Here is a 9,118-nt window from a genome sequence, read left to right as displayed (position 1 = left end):
TTTATTGTCAGGCTAGGCTACTGCTCCTTCCCGTCCTCTGTCCTCCTGTTACCCTTCCTCCCCCCCCAGAGAGGAGTTGTACAGTCTGATGGCGTGAGGGACAAAGGAGTTTTTAAGTCTGTTTGTCCTGCACTTGGGAAGGAGCATTCTGTCACTGAACAGGCTCCTCTGGTTGCCGATGACGGTGTGCAGAGGATGACTGGCATCATCCATGATGTTCAGTAGTTTGTCCATAGTCGTCTTCTCTGCCACCATCACCAGAGAGTCCAGCTTCATGCCGACCACAGAGCCGGCCCACCTGATCAGTTTGTCCAGCCTGGATGTGTCCTTCTTGGATGTGCTGCCCCCCCAGCACACCACGGTGTAAAACAGGACACTGGCGACCACAGACTGATAGAACATCCACAGGACATCCATTTGGCTTCTGTGTTAAAGTTTAAGTGTCTCCTGACTCCCCCATTACCTCCTCTTATTTTCTCAACTTTACCCCATTCCTTAAATATCTTTATAGCGCTCCCCTTCACTATTATTGTTTTTTTTCCCTTTCCCAGTCTAGTCTGATCATTTTTTGAATGGCTCTTTTACTACCCTAATTATTTCATCCATCCATCCATCTGATCCTGTTCTACAGCTGGATCCTATCCCAGCTGACTATGGGTGAGAGGCGGGGTACGCCCTGGACAAGTCACCAGGTCATCACAGGGCTGACACATAGACACAGACAACCATTCACACCTACAGTATGGTCAACTTAGAGCCACCAATTAGCCTAACCTGCATGTCTTTGGACTGTGGAGGAAACTGGAGCACCCGGAGGAAACCCACGCGGACACGGGGAGAACATTAACTCCACATAGTAAGGCCCTCGCTGGCTGCTGGGCTTGAACCCAGGACCTTCTTGCTGTGAGGCGACAGTGCTAACCACGACATCACTGTGCCTCCCCCTAATTATTTCAACTGAGATTATTTCAGTTTTTCTCTTTATACAGTGTATATTCTATCTATCTATCTATCTATCTATCTATCTATCTATCTATCTATCTATCTATCTATCTATCTATCTATCTATCTAGTATCTTATTTTATTTTCTCATCTCATTATCTCTAGCCGCTTTATCCTGTTCTACAGGGTCGCAGGCAAGCTGGAGCCTATCCCAGCTGACTACGGGTGAAAGGCGGGGTACACCCTGGACAAGTCACCAGGTCATCACAGGGCTGACACATAGACACAGACAACTATTTTATTTTATTTATTATACCAACACAAAAGCTGTACAATACAGCTTTAGGACAGTTGTTGAAACAGAATTATTTTCTTATGTTATTTGCCATGTTCACTTCGTTCTCACAGTCATGTTTTAACAGTATTTATGGTTTACGGTTATTTAGCACAAAAGTCTTTTTACACAAATCCAAAGTCTTTTAGCACAAGTTCTAAAGTATCTTAGCTAAGTTCTTTAGTACAAGATCCAAGAACACTTAATCTTTATTATGAACGCTTACTGATCATGTTTAAAGATCTCATCTCATCTCATTATCTCTAGCCGCTTTATCCTTCTACAGGGTCGCAGGCAAGCTGGAGTCTATCCCAGCTGACTACGGGCGAAAGGCGGGGTACACCCTGGACAAGTCGCCAGGTCATCACAGGGCTGACACAGAGACACAGACAACCATTCACACTCACACCTACGGTCAATTTAGAGTCACCAGTTAACCTAACCTGCATGTCTTTGGACTGTGGGGGAAACCGGAGCACCCGGAGGAAACCCACGCGGACACGGGGAGAACATGCAATCTCCACACAGAAAGGCCCTCGCCGGCCCCGGGGCTCGAACCCAGGACCTTCTTGCTGTGAGGCGACAGCGCTAACCACTACACCACTGTGCCGCCCATGTTTAAAGATGTTTGATGGATTTTATTATGAAAGTTTCATAGGTTCCGATCAAAAATTAGCGATTGTATTTCCCCACTCCATCATCTTGAAACCGCCATATTTGATGTAGCCCGTATGTTAGTCACTAATCCTCCCTCCAAATTATTTAACACAGCATGTACCCTGACCCAGTACACCGCTACAGCCGACTTCTAGGTTTGCTTTGTCTTTATTAAAGTGCTGAGCTGAAATTATATATTTATTATTTACAATTTGCTAATTTGACAAGGAATTAAAAGTCAAGTGAAATTTACAAGATGATAAGAGTTTAAAGAAAGCTTTTCATTTGTTCTTTATTTTATTTTTACAAAAGAAAAAAAGTCAAAAGAAAGGAAAACTATGTACAGCTATTTCAATTATCTTATTAAGCTATTTACATTTTAGATATTTGCTGTGACTTCTAAATGCAAGAAAGTGAAATAATTAAACTTGAAAAACAACAACAAAACAATTTGATAATTAATTAAACTGCAGGTGCCACTAGAAATGAACACAATTTAATTGGCTTAATTAGAAATATCCAAAGACACCAAAGAAATGGATTTTCAGTCCACGTTTCAAGGATCAACAACTGATCCTTAACATGCACAGCAGCAGAAATTCCGGCCTCCAGTCCCTAAGGGTAGTATCTCACTGGGCTGTGACAGCCCACGACTAGTTGGAGACACAACAATTGTGATAAAATATGCAAGTTAGCGACAATTTTCACTTGGAATCACACTGAATTGATATTCGCATATTTTACCGCAATCGTTGTGTCTCCAACTAGTCGCAGGCTGTCGCAGCCCAGCTTTTCCTCGGCAGGCAGGGAAGTAGAGAAGCCTCACGGAAACTGACTTGAGAAGGGTTCGCGACGGCTTTGCGACACCAGAGACGCATTTGCAGCTATTTTGAGAGAAATTTTGTCACACGAATTTTTTGAATGTGTTCAAAATTTCAGCGACGAAGGAGCGACACTTTGCAACTCATGCGAGGAAATTGAGAAGCCCCGCAAATGTTTCAAGACACTTTTGAAACACTCTCGTGAATGAAGTTTGCAATTTGTCGCAAGCTGTCGCAGCCCAGTGAGATACTGGCTTAAGCAATCATAATAAACCTCTTCCTATATCAAGATGAGTATTTATTTCGATTATTGTGACCATAATCCAGAGTTGTGCTAAAGAACATAGAGTTGTGCTAAGAGACTTTAGAACTTGTGCTAAAATACTTTTGTGCTAAATAACTGGATACTGTATTTATTGGTCATATTGGTCACAAACTGCATGAATATTGCGACAGTGAATTATGTGACCAATAAGTACTGTTAAGACATGACTGTGAGAATGAAGTGAAAATGGCAAATAACATGAGAAAATAATCCTGTTTCGACTACTGTCCTAAAGAGAAAGGACTTATTGTACACCTCCAGAGACGGGAAAGAACAAAGTAGGTTTTGCCGTAGTCTCAGATCACGAGGTCCTCAAGGCGTCGTGTCTGCCCTCAAACCTGTCGGCACAGGCCGCAGAGCTCTGTGCCCTTATTGAGGCATGCAAATTGGCTGCAGGGCAATCTGTCAATATTTTTACGGACAGTAGGTACGCATTTGGCGTTGTGCACGATTTTGGCACCATTTGGAAACACAGAAATTTTCTCACTAGCACCGGATCTCCCATTGCACATCATAAACTGGTCTCTGGTTTGTTGGATGCTATTCTACTCCTTAGAGCCATTGCTGTGTGTAAGTGTGCTGCCCATACTAACAATACTGATCTTGTGTCTCAAGGGCTGACATGGCAGCTAAGTGTGCAGCCTCAGCTTCCAGTTCACCCTCTAACCTTGCTTTTCCTCAGGTTTCTACCCCCTTTTTACAGCTAGCAGACCTTCAGAGCACTGCCACCCAGGACGAGAGACAAGTCTGGAAACAGGCCGGCTGTATCTTTGCAAACTTAGTCTAGGTTTGTTCCTCGGGCCGTCCCTGTCTACCAAAATACATGTTCCCTTTCTATGCAAAATTGGCACATGGGCTCACCCATGTGTCAAAAGGGGGGATGGTAGCAGAAGTAACAAAGAGGTGGTTCACAGAGGGGTTTTCAAATTATGCTGCGAAATTTTGCAAGCAATGCTTGATATGCGCACAAAATAATGCAGGTCAAGGTATCAAACTAACTCAAGCAGCACACCCAATACCAGACAAACCATTTGATCATCTCCAAATGGACTTCATTGAACTGACACCTAGTGAAGGGAAAAGGTATTGCCTGGTAATAGTTGACATATTTTCAAAATGGGTTGAAGTATTTCCCACAGCTAAACAAGACTCAGAGACAGTAGTCAAAGCACTCCTGAGAGATATAATTCCTAGGTGGGGTATACCTAGCAAAATCTCAAGTGACAATGGAACACCCTTTGTTAATGCAGTCCTAAAGAAAATAGGAGCATTCCTAGGGATAGACCTGAAACAACATTGTGCCTACCATCCTGCCAGTGCAGGAGCAGTAGAGAGGGAAAATGGGTCCCTTAAACTAAGCAAAGCTTGTGCAGAAACAGGGCAAGGATGGACAAAGGTCCTCTCTGTAGTACTCACACAAATGAGGATGCAAACTAGGCCTAAACATGGGTTAAGCCCATTTGAAATTCTGTTTGGACGAGTACCCAACATGGGGATAGGGCCAGCCCAAGGAACACTGCCGAACAGCAGACTGTGTGATGATGCAATGTTGAATTACTGTGCAACATTGTCCTCTGATTTGAAATTTATCCACAAACAGGTAAACCCGCTGAGGGATCTACAACCAGGGGACTGGATAGTGGTGAAGGACTTCTGATGAACCAAGTGGAACAAGCCACGGTGGAATGGCCCATTCCAGGTCCTGCTCGCAACCCCAACGGCAGTGAAGGTCACAGGTAGAGTGACGTGGATCCACGGTAGCCACTGCAGGAGGGTTCCTGAACTGGCTGAGCAGGAGGAAGAGGAAGGCCTAAGTGACCAGACGCTGACTAAAGCTCATGAGGAAGAAAGGCATCACTACATGGAACAGTGCGAATATCACATCAATCACGCGCGCACCCTCAATAGGGAAGAGTATTTCAGTGTCTAGCCGATAGACAAGTCTTAGGGTTTCGAGTTTCCTCCAAGTCCCGGTGAGGTGGGACGAGGGCTGATAGGGCGTGCCCGCCCTCTGAGCACCAATACACGTCAAGAAGGGCAAGGGTTAACTCGGTAACATCATTGAGGCACTGAATAAGATGCGCAAAGTTGCTGAACAATTGCGAGCAGATGAACATGGAGGAGTCGAAAACAGTTGGTGGCGTTGGTTTAGTGGATGGAAGACTCTGATTCTATCCACCATACCGGTCCTGGGCTTAGTGATTGTGATGCTATGTTTGCTCCCTGTTTTCTGTCAATGTTGTATGTCTGTGTTTCAGAGGCAGCTGACAAATATTGGTTACCAGATGGTGAAAATAGACCCAGACGACTTGCCTGACTAGCCTCCAAAGCCCACACGAAGACCACAACCCACCATTCGATGACATCAGCACAGTTGACATGAAATTAGCCTTAACTTAAAACACTTTCATTTGTGGTTGCTTTTCTGTTCTGTTGTTTCCTGATCTATGTATATAGCTTGCTAGCATTAACTTAAGACGTCTATGTCTTACAAAACAGCCTTAGCATTATCCCTGTACACTCAATGACGTGTTAAGTCGAATCTCTCTGGGAACTCTTACCACTGAAATTGTGTACATTTCTTTCTTTAGCAATTATTATCCTGTAGGATAAAAGGGGGGGGGGCACGGTGGTGTAGTGGTTAGCGCTGTCGCCTCACAGCAAGAAGGTCCTGGGTTTGAGCCCCGTGGCCGGTGAGGTCCTTTCTGTGTGGAGTTTGCATGTGCTCCCCGTGTCCGCGTGGGTTTCCTCCGGGTGCTCCGGTTTCCCCCACAGTCCAAAGACATGCAGGTTAGGTTAACTGGTGACTCTAAATTGACCGTAGGTGTGAGTGTGAATGGTTGTCTGTGTCTATGTGTCAGCCCTGTGATGACCTGGAGACTTGTCCAGGGTGTACCCCGCCTTTCGCCCATAGTCAGCTGGGATAGGCTCCAGCTTGCCTGCGACCCTGTAGAACAGGATAAAGCGGCTAGAGATAATGAGATGAGAGATGAAATTTAGTGAATGAACATTCATATTCTCTGTGTTTCTGTGTGTTGAGCTCAAGTGGCCTAGTGCAGTGGTTTTCAAAGTGGGGGCTGCGGCCCCCTGGGGGGCCGCCAGGGGGCACTGGGGGGCCTCAGAAAGTTGGAGGGACGATAACAAAAAAAATTGCGAAAATTTTTTTAAAAAATAATTATTATTAAATATATTGTAATTAGTTTTTTAATCATTATTATAAAATATAATTATTAATAATAATACATCATATGGAAACGTTGTTTGCCATGCTCATCTCTCCGATTGCCTGTGACGTTGCGGTTTGCACCATTTATCAAGCTGATTTGCTCCTCAAACTAGCGTATTGTGGAGGAAATACTATTTTGTAAAGCACTTGAAAGAAGAACTACTGGGAAAGACATTTTTCAAGTTTTGGATGATTACATTGAGTCGAACGGATTGGACTGGACCCGTTGTGTGGGGGTGTGTTCGGACAGAGCCGCGGCAAGGACCGGGAAGATCAGTGGAGTGGCCGCGCTCATTAAGCAGAAGGCCCCGCATGTAGTGGCCACACACTGCATGCTCCATCGCGAGGCACTGGTTGCAAAAAGGATGGATAACGAGTTGAATCAGGTACTACAGGAGGTTATACAAGTAGTGAATTTTATTAAAGCCCGTCCCATGAAACACAGACTGTTTACCCTGCTTTGTAATGAGATGGGCGCTCGTTTTGAGGGGCTGCTGCTTCACTCGAACGTGCGCTGGCTGTCACGGGGCGCAGTTTTGAACCGTGTCTATGAGCTGCGGAGGGAGGTTGCAGAGTTCCTCTCATCTGAAAAGCATCAGCTGGCAGATCGATTCACCGATGCAACCTGGATCCGCAAACTTGCATACATGTCAGACATTTTCCAGCATCTAAATGTACTGAATCAAAGCATGCAAGGACGTGACACATACATACTCCAGGTGCAAGACAAAGTGCGTGCTTTTTCCAAAAAGATCATGCTGTGGTCAAACAAGCTCCAGGAGGGAGTTACAGAAATGTTCCCACTACTTCACCAGGAGCTGCTGTCATGTGATGATTTGGGCTCCGTCTCTCCATTGATCCAGTCCCACCTGGAGCACCTCCAAGGATATTTCAAAGACTATTTCCCTGACCTCGAAAACACACATTTAAACTGGGTTAGGAACCCCTTTGCCCCCGGTGTCGGTTCTAGTCTGGACTTAAAGTCACAGGAGGAGCTGATTGAGATGACAAACTCGGGATTTAAAAATGGACTTTGAGGCTCTTCCCCTGTCTAACTAGTACTGGCTACATGTAAGAAAGGACGATCCCAGCTTGGCTGACAGGGCATTGAAATGCCTTCTCCCTTTTGCAACAACCTACTTGTGTGAGTCTGGCTTTTCAACTTTAAAGGTACTCAAAACCAAACAGAGCATGTCTACATGTGGACAATGACATGTGTATGGCACTGACGGAGATTAAGCCCAAGGTTGACAAACTATGTAGGAGCCACCAAGCCCATCCCTCCCACTAGTGTAAACCATCTGTCACTCCCAGACACACACACACGCACACAATTGAGAGTGGTTTGATTTCTTTTGTGCTGTTCTTATCAACAGTTTGTTGAAAAGTTTATTGTTCAGTGCGAAAATATTTGTGTTGAAAACATGTTAGTTAATAATATTCTTATGCTAAACAAATGTAACAATTATTGAATATTAAATAAAAGTAAGAAAAAACATTCTAAAAGTCGATGTTTCTTTACATATTTTGTAGCACTGTCTGTGGGTTTGCAAAGGGGGTCCCCGGCCAGAAGCTAATGCTGTTTGGGGGGCCTTGGCATGGAAAAGTTTGGGAACCCCTGGCCTAGTGTACTGAGAAAGATGTTTTTCCCATGTTGTAATCGCCTTTCTGTGACCTTGGCTGGTGATAAGCAGGGTGCCTGAGTTCTCCATAATTACGCATCCGCCTGCACATACCAGAGCACGCCAGGTGCACGCTTTAACAAAGCTTCATAGAAAATCTTGAGCCAATCACGTGAAGATGCAAGCAGTAAGCGAATGCCTTTAGAGTATAATAGATAACAGCCACTAAAACACAACTCAGAGTGCGCGTACTCTTGGCATCATCAGAAGTGGTGTCTTCTTCTATTCTTCTCTTTCCTTTCCTATTTTATATACCTATTATATAATCTACTATACTGTAATAAATGACTGAAAAGACGACTGCTAAGCATTTTGAAGTGTTTATTAGAAGTTTCCATTACAGTTCGAGCCCAGTGGTGTGGCTGTTGTAACTGATGGTGGGGAGAGGGGTAGTGGTGTGGCTACTGTGACTGACAATGGGGAGGAGTGCAGCGGCGTGGCTGCTGTGACTGATGGCAGGGAGGAGGGTAGCAGCATGGCTGCTGTGATTTATGGTGTGAAGGTGGGTAGTGGTGTGGCTGCTGTGATAGACGGCGGGGAATGGGGTAGCAGTGTGGCTGCTGTGATTGAAGGTGGGGAGGAGCGCAGTGGCATGGCTGCTGTGACTGATGGTGGGGAAGGGGGTAGCGACATGGCTGCTGTGACTGATGGCGGGGAGTGGGGTAGTGGTGTGGCTGCTGTGACTGATGACGGGGAGGAGCGCAGTGGCATGGTTGCTGTGACTGAGGATAGGGAATGGGGTAGTGGTGTGGCTGCTGTGATTGACAGTGGGGAGGAGCGCTGCTGTGACTGATGCTGGGGAAGGGGGTAGTGGTGTGGCTGCTTTAACTCATGGCGGAGAGAGCGCAGCAGTGTGGCTGCTGTGACTGGCTGTGGGGAGGGTTGTAGCAGCTTGGCTGCTGTGACTGACAGTGGGGTGGAGCACAGTGGTGTGGCCGATGTGACTGACTGTGGCAAGGGGTGCAGCAGCGTGGCCACTGTGACTGATGGCGGTGAGGGGGGCAGCGGCGTGGCCGATGTGACTGACAGCGGCGAGGGGGGCAGCGGCATGGCTGCTGTGGCTGACGGTGGTGAGAGGGGCAGCAGGGTGGCTACTGTGACTTACCGTGGTGAGGGGGCAGCGGCATGGT

This window comes from Neoarius graeffei, chromosome 9 (assembly GCF_027579695.1).
Source record: "Neoarius graeffei isolate fNeoGra1 chromosome 9, fNeoGra1.pri, whole genome shotgun sequence".
NCBI classification, from domain to species: Eukaryota; Metazoa; Chordata; class Actinopteri; order Siluriformes; family Ariidae; genus Neoarius; species Neoarius graeffei.
This window is presented reverse-complemented; position numbering follows the sequence as displayed.